Raw genomic sequence first — 15,233 nt, 5'->3', positions numbered from 1 at the left:
GAGACGTTCTGATCAGACTCGGTATCCCGGTTCTTCAAGACAACTCTGACAATGGTAAAACAAGTCCAGCAACACCACCCGCTGTGCCGACAAATCCCGATAGGAGCTCCACATATCTCGTTCTCAGGGCACACCGGATAAGCTAAGCCTATGGGAGCCAACATAACCCAAGTTGCCAAGGGACAGCCCCGAACGGTGCTCTAGGTTGGACCAACACTCAGAGGAGCACTGGCCCAGGGGGTTTAAAATAAGATGACCCTTGAGCCCGGGAAACCCAAGCGAAAAGGCTAGGTGGCAAATGGTAAAACTAAGGTTGGGCATTGCTGGAGGAGTTTTATTCAAAACGGACTGTCAAGGGTTCCCATTATAACCCAACCGCGTAAGGAACGCAAAATCCGGGAACATAACACCGATATGACGGAAAATAGGGCGGCAAGAGTGGAACAAAACACTAGGCGAGAGGCCGAGCCTTCCACCCTTTACCAAGTATATAGATGCACTAAGATAACAAGATAATATAATGGTATCCCATCAAGTAAATAATGTTCCAAAAAGGAACGGCCTCCAATCTTCACCTGCAACTAGCGACGCTATAAGAGGGGCTGAGCAAAGCGGTAACATAGCCAATCAACGGTTTGCTAGGACATGGTGGGTTAGAGGTTTGACATGGCAATTTGGGAGGCTTGAAAGCAAGTGGTAGGAATCATAGCATTGGCATAGCAAAAGAGCGAGCATCTAGCAAAGCAAAGATAGTAGTGATTTCGAGGGTATGATCATCTTGCCTGCAAAGTTGTCAGAGTTGACTGGATCCTCGAAAGCAAACTCAACGGGCTCCTCGTTAGCGAACTCGTCTCCCGGATCTACCCAAACAAGACAAACAAGCAAAAAGGACACAATCAACCACGTGCAAGGATCAAACAATATGATGCAAGGATGGTATGCTATGCAGGATGCGATGCGGGATGCATATGCAAGATTTGACAAGGGATGCATGAACCTGACATAAACTTGGGAATCCAAGTGTGCCACTGGAAAGATGAGATGAAATCGCTTGAAAACGATATAAAGAACGCCGGAATCGGAGTTACGGTTTGGAAATGGCAAGCAATTCAAATATGGCCACGTTCTGCGATTTACAGCAAGTAGCCATCTAAATGCAACAAGATGAACATGCTACAGCACCCAAACATGGCATCAAAATACATGTCAAGGATGCATTCAAGATGCTTAACAAAATTCTAGCACTGAGCTACGGCCAATACACCAATTAACAGGTTCAAACAAGCATAGCAAAAATGCATATGGTGAAATTAACACTTGTCTGGAATTTCAGATCAGGTAGCACACTTTGGAGCAACAAAACTATATGCTACAAGACCTGAAAATGGCAAAGTAAAGCATGGCATGGAGCTACTCAAAGAGCTTAACAAAAGTCCCTTAGTGACCTTGAGCCAAAAGGGATCAGAAAATACAATTGCAAGCATGTGAACATGGCAAAAATATAATCAGTTCTCAGACTTGGTGAAAACTGGAGGATGCTGAAACAGATATCAAGTAGGCATGTTTACGAGCTCGATGCACTCACTACAGAGCAAGTCATGACAAGCTAAGAATACACCCATCAAGAATACACAAAATGCAAGCTAGACATGGCAAGAGAAATAGCATAGCATGCACGGATCAACTACAACATCCTTGGCAAAATCGCTAACAAGTAGACAATCTGCCCAGATTCACGAAGTAGCAAAAGTAGAGCTCGATTGTCTCAAGCTCGGGTGCTCCATAATTTCAAACAAAGACATTGATGGATAGATCATTACAAGATTAACAAAACATCCTTACTGATCATCCTCAAAAGAGGCACAGATCACTAGGAAACAACATGAACATATGGCAACATGAGATAAACAGGTCAAGGACTTGGTGGAAATGCTAAGTCCCTGAAATCAGCATTACCAAGTGCCTCACTTTGCAAGCTTGTGCTAGTCACCACACACATCAAAAAAAATACATGGGTTGCTCCTCTGGAAAGATGTCAAAACCCTTAACAAAACATATGTAGAGCTCATGGGCATATCATGCACACAATAATCATGGCAAAAATGACAAATAACTAAATGGAGCAGCAGATCTGACAATTAACTCAAGTAGCTCTCTTCTAACAGCATTTCGGGCATCAAGATGAACTCAAATGAAAATGATGCAATAGAATTAAATGATGTACTCTCTGAGACGAACATTTTGATATGCTATATGCCCAAAACGGAGTTACGGATGCAAAGTTATAGCACGATGAACAAGGGCATATGAACTAGGGTTTTGGGGATAAAAGTCAACCCGAACAGATCTCAGATGCAGATCTACTGTAGTTGCACGGATGACGAGGATCGCCGGCCGGAGCTTCGAGCTCGCCGGACTCGCGGAAGGAGGGGGGCCGGCCGGATCTGAGGAGGGGGACGGCGACGGCGCGGCCGGTCGGTGATGGGTGGCGTGGCGAGGGCATCCGCGGCAGGGCGGCGACAGGGGCGGCCGGGCGGCGCCAGGGGTGGCCGGGCGGCGCCGGAATCGGCCGGAGACGAAGCTGGCCGGCAAGGTGGCGGCTCGGGCGCGGGGGAGACGAAGCCGCGGGGCGGCGCACCGGCTTGGGCCGCGAGGGCCCGATCCGGGCTTCCTGGGCCGGCGGCGGAGGGTGGTCGCGATGGGCCACGTACCGCGAGTGAGTGGTGGCGGCGGATCGGGCGGACATGTCCGGCCCGATTCGGACACGTCCGACGGAGAGGGGAGCTGATTCTAGGGTTTCGGGGAAGAAGGGGATCCGGATTTCGGAGGGGGTCTTTCTATAGGCATAGGAGGAGCTAGAAGAGTCCAAATGAGGTGCGGTTTTCGGCCACGCGATCGCGATCGAATGCTCTAGATGATGGAGAGCGTTTAGGTGGGTTTTGGGCCAACTTGGAGGGGTGTTGGGCTGCAACACACACGAGGCCTATTCGGTCCCTCGGTTAACCGTTTAGTATCAAACGAAGTCCAAATGATACGAAACTTGACAGGCGGTCTACCAGTAGTAAACCAAGGCCGCTTGGCAAGTCTCGGTCCAATCCGGAAATATTTAATCCCCACACATGAAAGAAAGGTAGAAATGACCACCGGAGGAGAACGGAGCGCCGGAATGCAAAACGGACAACGGGGAAAAAGCTCGAATGCATGAGATGAACACGTATGCAAATGCAAAGCACATGATGACATGATATGAGATGCATGACAACGACAACAACACACGGAGACAAAAACCCGAACCCGAGAAAATAAAATAACTTAAGGCTGGAAACGGCAAGAGTTGGAATACATATTGGGAAAGTCATATCCGGGGTGTTACAATGGTAGGGATGAGGATCCTCCCGACCAATCTTTGTTGGTAGAGTTCATGTTAGAGATCGAAAGGAACAGGTGAGAGTCTAATCGCTTGTTAGCACGTATCAAGGAGAACACCGCACATCAGTGCAAAGAGTCAGCGACCATCTATGACTTCATCAGCTTGCACCCATCTACCTTCCATCATTCCGTTGAGACAATCGATGTAGATGACTCGCTCTGTAGTATCACTCCCAAGCTACGTTTCGCGAATGTAGCTGAAGGTGACAAGGTCACCTATGCCACATATCACTTGGAGGGTCCTACTAGCCTTTCGTGGCAGAACTATGAGGACATGATTCCAGCTGGTCAGATTCCTGCCTGGAGAGATTTCACTGAGGCTTTTCACGAGCATCACATTCCACAAGCCCTCATTGACCGCAAGAGAGAAGAGTTCTGTAGTTTCACCGAGGATGAGATGGCTATTGATGCCTGTAGCAGAGAGTTTGAGAACCTCGCCCGTTATGCTATAGAGGAGGTGTCCACGGACGCCGAGAAGCGGGATAGGTTCTGAAAGGGTCTCAATCGTAAGATGCATCGTAATCTCCACTTGCATGATTGCAATACATTCCAGGCTCTTGTGAACAAGGCCATTAATGCAGAGACAACTCAGGTCACTTACGAGGAGTCTCGTAAGCACGCCCGTGATTTGGGTTCTTCCTCCGGCTCTAGCTCTTAGAAGCGTCGGATTTGGGTTCCAAACTCCGCTCTTCTACTCAGATATGCACCGAGGCCATCCTATTTGGCGCCTCACCCAGTTCAGTAGTATGCTCCACCCAAGCTTGTTGGTAGATTGCCTGTCAATGCGGGTCCACGTCCTACTTCAGGGACTTGCTTCACATCCAGAGAGCCAAGACACTATGCACGTGACTCCTCTCAGGCCAGTTATGCTCCACCCCAGCCTGAGAAGTCTGTTGGCCCTGGTAAGCCATCACGCAAGATGATTAGTGTCAAGTCAGCTCCCATTGAACATGGACGTGTGCATCACGTCTTAGCTAAAAATTCTCATGATGATCCGGATGTCGTTCTAGGTACACTCCTTGTCAAATGTCATCTATCTTCGGTATTGTTCGATACTGGAGCATCTCATTCTTTCATCTCTGAAAGCTATGCTCGTTTGCATGAAATGTCATTTTGTGATATGCCAACCCCACTTGAAATCCAAACTCTAGGGTCTAAGTGGAAAATTACCAGATTCAGCTATGGTATGAAATCCTTGTTGACATACTTGTATTCCTTCCATCACTTGTAGCCCCCAAGTCTTCAGATATTAACATCATCTTGGGTTTGGACTGGATGACAACTCATCACGATAACATTGACTGTTACACTAGGTCTGTTCAGCTCACACACCCATCTGGCAAGATAGTCACTGTCTCCAATAGAGTTGCAAAGCGTTAGCTCTATTCACTTAATGCCAACCCTCTTCTAGACCTTGAAGATATCACAATAGTCCGTGACTTTCTGGATGTCTTTCCAGAGGAACTACCAGCCATTCCACCTGACAAAGATGTAGAGTTTGTCACAGATCTTATCCTAGGAACCGCTCCAATTTCTAGGAGACCTTAGAAGATGGCACACTTAGAGCTAGTTGTGCTTAAGAAACAACTCGATGAGTCCTTGCAAAAGGTTTTCATCCGTCCTAGATCTTCTCCCTGGGCTTGTCCCATCCTCTTCATTAAGAATAAGGATGGTATGGATCGGATGGTTGTAGATTATTACCCCATTAATTTGGTTACGATAACGAACAAGTATCCGCTCCCCAGGATCAACGATCTGTATGATCGGCTCGTTGGATCCTTAGTCTTTTCTAAGATGGATTTGAGGTTAGGCTACCACCAAATCAAGACTAGAAACAGGGACATTCCTATGATGGCTTTTTCACTCGTTATGGCCAGTACGAGTACACCGTCATGTCCTGCGGTCTAACCAATGCTCCAGCCACATTCCCTCGCTTGATGAACTCGATCTTCGTGGAGTACTTAGATAAGTTCGTCATGTTTTATCTCTATGATATTCTTATTTACTCGAAGAATGAGGAAGAGCATGTCGAACATCTTAGACTTGTGTTAGAAAAACTCAAAGAGCAACACCTTTATGCCAAGTTCTCCAAGTGCAAATTTTGTTTGCCAAAAGTGACTGATCTAGGCCACGTGATCTTTGGTACGGGCATTGCTGTCAACCTCGAGAGAGTTTTGGCCATCCTTGATTGGACTCCACCTGAGACGGTTAAGCAAGTTAGAACTTCTCCAAACTGGCCAAACCTCTCATGAAACTTTCAAGAAAGATAAAATGTTTGAGTGACCCCCATAGTGTCAGCATAGTTTTCAAGAACTGAAAAGAAGCCTGACTTCTGCTCCCATACTTGTGCCGCCGGATTTCACTAAGGACGTTATTATATATTGTGATGCCTCATGTAAGGGACTAGGTTGCATTCTTATGCAGGATCGTCATGTGATTGCCTAGGCACCTCGACAGTTGTATCCACATGAGGAGAATTATCCCACACACGATCTAGAGCTTGTAGCCATAGTCTATGCACTTAAGACATGGCGACATTACCTGCTTGGTAAACGTTGCGAGATCTACACCGATCACTAGAGTCTCAAATATATCTTCACCCAACCAAATTTGAACCTTAGGCAAATACGTTGGTTGGAGTTGATCTCAGATTACGACTTAGGGATTACATACACCCCAGGCAAAGCCGATGTCATGGCTGATGCACTAAGTCGTATGTCCTGTTGCAACAGGGCTAGCCACTTCTCCATGAGGAATTATGTAAGCTTAACCTTCACATTGCTCCTCACGGATCCCTTTCTACCTTGGTGGCGAAACCTACTCTTATGGATCAGATCATCTCCCCTCAGAAGCAGGATATGATAATTTCACGGATCAAGAGAAACATCAATAAGGGGGTTGTTGGTTGTTTCACTATGGATGATTGAGGTGTTGTTTTCTTTGAGAACCGCTTGGTGGTTCCCAAGAATCAGCATCTACAACAACTAATCCTAAAGGAATCTCATGAATCTCCAGTACTAAGATGTATTAGGACCTACGCCAAAGGTTTTGGTGGACTAGGATGAAGAGAGAAATTGCTCAGTTTATTACTAACTGCAGTGTTTGTCTTCGCGTTAAGGCAGAGCATCAAAGGCCTGCTAGCACCTTTCAGCCTTTAGCTATTCTAGAGTGGAAATCGGGTAAAGTTGGTATGGACGTCATCACCGGCTTTCCCAGGACCAAGAGAGGGAATAATGCTATCTTCATAGTCATTGATCGTCTTTCCAAAGTGGCTCAGTTCCTACCTGTTCGAGAGAGTATCACTGCTAGTCAGCTCGCTGACTTATATATCTCCCTAATAGTGTCACTACATGGTGTTCCACTAGAGATCAATTTAGACCGTGGTAGTCCTTTCACTTCTCATTTCTGGGAGAGTTTCCATACTGCCATGGGAACCCATCTTTCCTTCAGTAACGCTTTCCACCCTCAGTCGAGTGGTCAGGTGGAAAGGGTCAACTAAATTCTCAAAGACATTCTTAGTGTCTGTGTTATGTCATTCTGTATGGATTGGGAGAAGTGGGTTCCTTTCGCCGAGTTTTCTTATAACAATAGCTACCAAACTATTCTTAAGAAAGCTCCTTTCGAGATTCTTTATGGATGAAGATGTCAAACACCTCTTAACTGGTCAAAAACCGGTGAAAGACAATTCTCTTGACCCAATATGATCCAGGAAGCAGAAGAGCAAGTTCGTGTCAAGGGAAAGTTGGTCCCTTGTTAAATTGGACCAGGCTTACCTTCGGGTTACCCCTTTAAAGGGTACTTGTCGATTTCGTATCAAGGGAAAGTTGGCCCCTAGTTAAATTGGACCCTTTCGCATTCTCGCTAAATGAGGAGAGGTTGCCTACCAGTTGGAACTACCCCCACATCTTTCTGGAGTACATGATGTCTTCCACGTCTCTCAACTCACTCATTGCTTGTCGGATCCAATCCGTGGAGTAGACCATGAAACGCTTGATGTCCAAGATAACCTCACATATCGAGAGTACCCTATTCGGATTGTTGATCAAGCCGAGTGTGTCACCCGGTGTCGGAACATCCAGTTTCTCAAGGTTCGGTGGTCTCATCATTCTGAGAGGGAAGCTACCTGGGAGCGAGAAGATCGTCTTCGACTTGAGTACCCCACTTTTTTCCACCGACTCCTGAATCTCGGGATGAGATTCTTTTGAGTGGGGGTGAGTTGTCACATCCCTAGTTCTCAAATGACTTAGACTACTAGTCATGTGAGCATCATGTTTAAATTTCAATGAATTTGAATTGGCGAGATGTGAAAGGCTCAAAATCATTCTGGAAACGATCAAGATAAAAATTTCTTCAAATAGGTCCAAGAGGATGTTCGTATTTTTATCTGAAAATATTGGCCAGAGGTAAAATTCAAACCAATATTTTTAGGAGCTCAAAAAAATTAATTTTGGGCATTTGGAATTAATTCAATAACTATTTGCATTGGATTTATATTTGTGATATATTAAATATATGTCCAATAATTATGATATTAGAATAGGGGCTTAGGAATAATCACTTTAGTCCCTACAAAATTTATCAGTAGCAAAAAAATTGATTTGGTTAAAAAACGAAATTAAAATAAACGTCAGAAAAAGAAAAACTAAAACAAATAAAAAAGGGAAACTTACATAGGCCACTTGCTAGCCTGGCACTGTGCCGGCCCAGCCGACTGGCAAGGGCCAGTCACCCCCAACCTCTCGCCAAGAGGCCAGGGGTGCGTGGTCGCCGCACGTACGCACGCGCTGCGCCACCTCCTGCTACTGCTGACGTCTGGAAGAGGGGATAAGCTCCCCTAGTGTTTGCATCATGGCCACCTTCTGTGTTCGTCCTCCCCTCCTCTCCCCCGCTCTCTCGCGCGGTGGCCGAGCACTACCATCATCGCCGCTCACCGTAGACCTAGCCACCATGCTCAGCACGCCTACCTGACCTGCCTTGGATCTCCGCATTGATGCCCTCATCCTCTTCGATGAGGCACGCGATGCCGGAAGCCTTGGAACGCCGACATCACCGTCGTCATCATCCTCTACCCCGACAATCGCCGTCCATCGATTCACCACCATCATAACCTCCATGAGCTCGCCGTTAAGCCCATGGTTCTCGCTGTGAGTCCATGATACTTTCCCTCTAACCCTGTGGCCTACCACTCACCATAAACGTCGCCCCCTCGCTAAGAGCAGCGCACTGCCGCATGGGCTCATCGCCAGTGTGGCTCTGGTGACCAAACAGCCCCGTGTGTGCGTCCATCGTGCTTGCCACATCACATAGAGACTCTCGAGCGCATTAGTTCGTGCGTTTGCACGTTGTAGCTACATTCTTGTGCAACCCTGAGCGTCGGCCGCCGCCGTGCTGCTTGCCGTCGTCATTTCCGGCCGCCCAGGCCCAACAACTACCACCATTGGATGCGCTGCTCCTCCACCATCCTGAAGAACCCGGTCACACACCGAGCGGTGCCCCCAAGCGGTTTTCCGAGCACCTCTGCTGCCTCTGGCCTCGCCGGCGATGAGCTGGGTTCAATGTCGGCGGGTTTGACCCCCCGCTGACTAGATTTGACCCCCTCTGGGTCCATGACATGTGGGGCCGGGCTCTGACTAATTATAGTTTAGGATTAAACTGAAGGAAATATGCCCTAGATGCAATAATAAAGTTGTTATTTATATTTCCTTATATCATGATAAATGTTTATTATTCATGCTATAATTGTATTAACCTGAAACTTAGTACATGTGTGAATACATAGACAAATAGAGTGTCACTAGTTTGCCTCTACTTGACTAGCTCGTTGAATCAACGATGGTTATGTTTCCTAACCATAGACATGAGTTGTCATTTGATTGACGGGATCACATCATTAGAGAATGATGTGATTGACTTGAGCCATCCGTTAGCTTAGCACGATGATCATTTAGTTTGTTGCTATTGCTTTCTCCATAACTATACATGTTCGTATGACTATGAGATCATGCAACTCCCGAATACCGGAGGAACACTTTATGTGCTACCAAACGTCACAACGTAACTGGGTGATTATAAAGGTGCTCTACAAGTGTCTCCGATGGTGTTTGTTGAGTTGGCATGGATCAAGATTAGGATTTGTCACTCCGATTGTCAGAGAAGTATCTCTGGGCCCTCTCGGTAATGTGCATCGCTATAAACCTTGTGAGCAACGTAGGTAATGAGTTAGTTACAGAAGGTGAACGAGTAAAGAGACTTGCCGGTAATGAGATTGAACTAGGTATTGAGATACCAAAAATCGAATCTCGAGCAACTAACATACCGACCACAAAGGGAACAACGTATATCATTATGGGGTTTGACCGATAAAGATCTCCGTAGAATATGTAGGAACCAATATGAGCATCCAAGTTCCGCTATTGGTTATTGACCGGAGACATGTCTCGGTCATGTCTACATAGTTCTCGAACCCATAGGGTCCGCACTCTTAACGTTCGGTGCCGATTGGTATTATGAGTTTATGTATTTTGATGTCCCGAAGGTAGTTCGAAGTCTCGGTTTTGATCACAGACATGACGAGGAGTCTCGAAATGGTCGAGACGTAAAGATCGATATATTGGAAGCCTATGTTTGAACATTGGAATTGTTCCGGGTGAAATCGGTAATATACCGGAGTACCGGGAGGTTATCGGAACCCCGAGGAGGTATATGGGCCTTATTGGGCCTTAACTGAAGAAAGGGGAAAGAAGCAAAGGAGGTGCCCCCCCAAGCCCAATCCAAATTGGGAAGGCCCCCCCTTCCTTCCTTCTTCCCTCTCCTTCCTTCTCTCCTAGAACCAACAAAGGAAAGGGGGAATCCTACTCCCAGTGGGGGTAGGACTCCTTGGGGCGCGCCTAGAGAGGTCGGCCCCCTCCCCCTCCTGCACTCCTTTATATACGGGGGAGGGGCACCCCATAGACACACAAGTTGATCATTGATCTTTAGCCACGTGCGGTGCCCCCCTCCACCATAATCCACCTCGGTAATATTGTAGCGGTGCTTAGGCGAAGCCCTGTTCCAGTAGCAACATCATCACCGTCATCACGCCATCGTGCTGACGAAGCTCTCCCTCAAAGCTCTACTGGATCGTGAGTTCGCGGGACGTCACCGAGCCAAACGTGTGTAGATTGAGGTGGTGTCATATCTTCGGTACTGGATCGGTCGATCGTGAAGACGTACGACTACATCAACCGTGTTGTCATAATGCTTCCGCTTACGGTCTATGAGGGTACATAGACGATACTCTCCCCTCTCCTTGCTATGCATCACCATGATCTTGCGTATGCGTAGGATTTTGTTTTGAAATTACTGCGTTCCCCAACATAAACTTAGTGTTAATTAACACTGTTAACTAACTGTATCACTGACATGTGGACGCCATATGTCAGGTTTGACTCTAGTCAGTACAGTTGACCTGCTGACAGAGGCATGATGCAGTGCTAATGCAAAAAATGCTTTGTGGATTATTTCTATTCTGGAAATTCCAGAAAATTAGCAAAACCTAAAAAATTCATATAAAATCAGCCGTAGCTCAGGTTGAAATAATTTATTTATGAAAAATTATCAAAAAAATTCAATATATCCATCTGTAGCAGTTTCATGCATGAAATACAAACTTATACCTACTATATAAGTGAAAACACATAAGTGGAATTTATAATGCCTAAGTTTGGAGTTGCATTTGAATCCTTGATTCAAATGAGCTCCATTGTACTTGTTGCTAGTAACATTAGCACAAACCACATCACATCTACATGCCATGTTCATGCATCATATTGTTGCATATGCTTGTGTATTGATTGCCGGCACGGTCCTTCTCGATAGGTCCTGCTCCAGAGACCGTTCCAGAGTACCTGTGAGAGGAGCAGTGCTATACATGTTGATCTACCACGCAAGCAAACCCCCTTGCTCGTTTCGATAGAATCCCACTCTCTCGCTCCTCCTCTCTGTTATTGTACTAAGACAACAACGATTCAACTGCTACTTTATGTTGTGGTAGTTGAACCCATTTCTCTGCATGACCTATCTTTGCCATAGTAAATAGTTCGAAACCCACTAGCATGTGTAGGAGTTGATTGAGCCATCTTGTGTTCCTACCATGCCATGCGTGCTATTGCTTCGATTTGTGTTAGGTCTGATTCATTAGGAATGAATTGGAGTGTTATGCCCTATTTTGATGTTGGGAGTTAAATGTGTGAACACGATTTGGTAAAGGTAGCAGTGCGAGGCCATGTCAGAGTACATGGTGGGTTGTCTAGCTACTATCACACATAGGGCTCCAGGCGCTATAAGATCACTCGACTTATTAACAGGCTTCATCTCTGTCCAGGAGTTGCAACTAGTTTCTGGTGTTTGTAGGTAGTGCTATTTTTCTACCGAGTGGCACCCGACAGGGTGGACTTGGGACAGACTAGTAACGTGGTCCGGTGTACTGAGTCACTTGTTTGGTGACTGGGAACCTTGCACACATTGTTTGGGGCCGTAGTGGAAGCCCTGGCGGGATCTCCTTGTGGATGGAACACGAATTGGTGATATACCTAAACTAGAGTATTGTATCGTTAGTCAGGTCATGGTCGACACCCTCGCCAAGCTTCCACTTGAAGGTTGTCGAGATACATGACTTGTACATGGTGATAAGTGGTGAGAGCGTGTGTGAAGAATTACACCACTACAGGTGAACATGATCTATTCAAATAGGCACGTCCTCGGTTATGGACTACTTGGATACTTAGGTGGTACATGGACAACTTGAAGTGGACACTCTAAAATGCTATGGATGGCATTCTTGTAGGGAGACAGGGAAGAATCCATAGTAGTGTATTGTGTCGGTGCCAAAACCGGTGGATCTCGGGTAGGGGGTCCCGAACTGTGCGTCTAAGGCGGATGGTAACAGGAGGCGGGGGACACGAAGTTTATCGGAGGGGGCTAGGGTTACACAGAGTCGGTTACAAGGCAGGAGATCTACATATCCGTATTGCCAAGCTTGCCTTCCACACCAGGGAGAGTCCCATCTGGACACGAGACGAAGTCTTCAATCTTGTATCTTGATAGCCCAACAGTCCGACCAAAGGATATAGTCCGGCTGTCCGGAGACCCCCTAATCCAGGACTCCCTCAGTAGCCCCTGAACCAGGCTTCAATGACGATGAGTCCGGCGCGCAGATTTGTCTTCGGCATTGCAAGGCGGGTTCTTCCTCCGAATACTCCATAGAAGATTTTGAACACAAGGATAGTGTTCGGCTTTGCAAAAGAAGTTCCACATACCACCGTAGAGAGAATAATATTTCCACAAATCTAATCTGCTGACAAGTCTAGCAACATGACATCATACCACGGCCAGGTCATTATTCGAACCGTTTTTCTCGACCAGCACTGCACATATCGTGAGGCGGGTTTCTTGACACGTCTTGTCGAAGCAGAGATTGTGTCCCCTTATCACGGGATTCTCATCAATACGGGTATGGGTAACCAAGTGCGCCATCAATTACGGCGTTTGGGGAATAAGCGATTTTACCAGGTAAGTGGGGAGGTGCATCACCTCTTCCACCCTTATAAAGGGACAAAGATTCACCCTTTTTACCGACGCCTTCTTCCTCCTTGCTTATCCATTCTTGCACACTCGAGCTCCAACACCCAAGTTCGCGTCTTTCTCCTCAAACCACTCCAAGCATGTCCGGAGCGGGAGGCAAGTGGATGGTCTCCTCCGTCACGGAGGAGACCATCACAAAGCTACAGGAAGCCAGATATCTGGCCGTGGACATCGCGCACGAGCTGCCAGATGCAGGGCAGATCATCCCTACGCCCAAACCCCATGAGAGGGTAGTTTTCCTTACCCACTTTTTCCGCGGACTGGGAATCCCCTTCACCCGTTTGTCCGCGGGCTCATGTTCTACTACGGGCTGGATTTTCATGATCTGGCCCCAATTTCATCCTCAACATCTCGGTGTTTATCGTCGTGTGCGAGGCCTTCCACCGCATCAGGACCCACTTCGGCCTGTGGCTGAAGACCTTCAATGTTAAACCGAAGGTGGTGGTCGGCCAGCAAGCAGAGTGCGGAGGAGCCATGGTGGGCAAAATTCCTAACGTCACCTGGGTCGAAGGCTCCTATGTGGAGACCATAAAGGCGTGGCAATCGGGGTGGTTCTACATCACCGAGCCGCGTGACACCAACTGGGTGGCGGCCCCCGAATTTCGATCCGGAATCCCCACGTGGCTTACTTCCTGGAAAGAGAAGGGCCTGTCCTGGGTTCCTCTGTAGAGCTGACCGGACTCCAGACCTGCACCAAGAACATGATGAGTAAGAAAATCAAGCTCGTCAACGTGGTCCAGGTCATGCTCTTCCGCCAGATCCTCCCATGTCAATGACAGGTATTCAATTTGTGGGAGTTCGACCCGGCCAAGCATCGGATGCTGCGAGAGCTCTTCGACATGACGCACAAGGACGTCTGGAAGGTGCTGTTCAAGGGCGCCGAGGTACCTCCTCCCCATACCGAGGACCGCGGACTCAGCGCAAAGCGCCATGCCAATCCGGTAAGTTTTTATATCTCACAGGATATTTATTTGCCCCAGTTTAATCATGTGCAGGATCTACGCTTCCATGCCATTAACAGGACTGGGTAGAGACAGCGGAGCAGATCGATTGCCCAGCCCCCCCCCCCCGCCTGAAGATCCTGAAGATGCTCTCCTAACGGAGATGCTAGTTCCGGCTCCTTACGAGGTGCCGGTGAAGAAGGCCAAGAAGAAGGCCACGGGGACCTGAAAGGGTCTCCGGCGCAAGGTTATATCGGACTCATCGTCCGATAACTCCGAAGTGCACTCCTCCCATGGAAACAAGGAGGAAGAGGAATGTTCTCCCCCCCCCAGCCGGGGGAGACAAGAAAAGGAAGGCTGCCTCAACCGGGGAGGCCGAAGGGTCCAAGAAGGGAAGGACCCTCCTTCCGGAATTCTCCACGACGGCCGCCTACAGTGACGACGAGTGTTACCCAGGGACAAGCCCCTGGCGAAGTCGTAAGTATCTGGATACCATAGTAATTCATGGTATGTTTTATTGCACTGCTTCTCCTTACACCGAATATGATTATGCAGTCTGTCCCGAGCCCGTCTCGACGTATCTTCGTCGGACGGTTCTTTGTACTCTTCAGATATGAATAGCTATTCACTTCCGACCGCCTCCACCCCTTGCCCTACGAACAACATCGAGGTGGTGTCTCAAAAGGCACCGAGCCGAGGGGAGGTAGTCCTGGGGGCACCTCAAGGCGACCTTACGGACCCTGGGTGCAAAGGGAGCAAGACTCCCACGAGCTCCAAGTTCGGCCCCCAGCCGAACACTGCGACGGAACCTTCGGTAGTTCCGGACTCCGGCAGGCGATCCCCCGTTAAGAGGGGCAAGCCACCCATGCCGGTGGCCTCTGCCTATCCAGAGGAGCCGGACAACTTGCTGGAAGCGCTTCGCGGCGCTTCCATCGATGAAGAGAAAGTTCAGCCCACCAAAAACGGACTAACCGAAGCTTGTGCCAGCCTCCTAATAGGCTTTCAGGTAAGCAATCAAAATATAGGAAAATATTACCACATATACAGTAGCCCCTGATGCTCTGTTTGGTGTTCGCGAAGAAATGCCGAATAGAGGATCAAATAATGACCCAGGAGTTTAATCAGAATATGTCTATCTGCATATGCAGGCTTCACTGCTGGCCGCTGCCGCACGTACTTCGTAGGTCGCTGCACTGAAGCAGGACCTTGAGTGGTCCGAGGAAGAGCTCAGCCTTACCAAGA

The sequence above is a fragment of the Triticum aestivum genome, chromosome 4A (genome assembly GCF_018294505.1).
Source record: "Triticum aestivum cultivar Chinese Spring chromosome 4A, IWGSC CS RefSeq v2.1, whole genome shotgun sequence".
NCBI classification, from domain to species: Eukaryota; Viridiplantae; Streptophyta; class Magnoliopsida; order Poales; family Poaceae; genus Triticum; species Triticum aestivum.
This window is presented reverse-complemented; position numbering follows the sequence as displayed.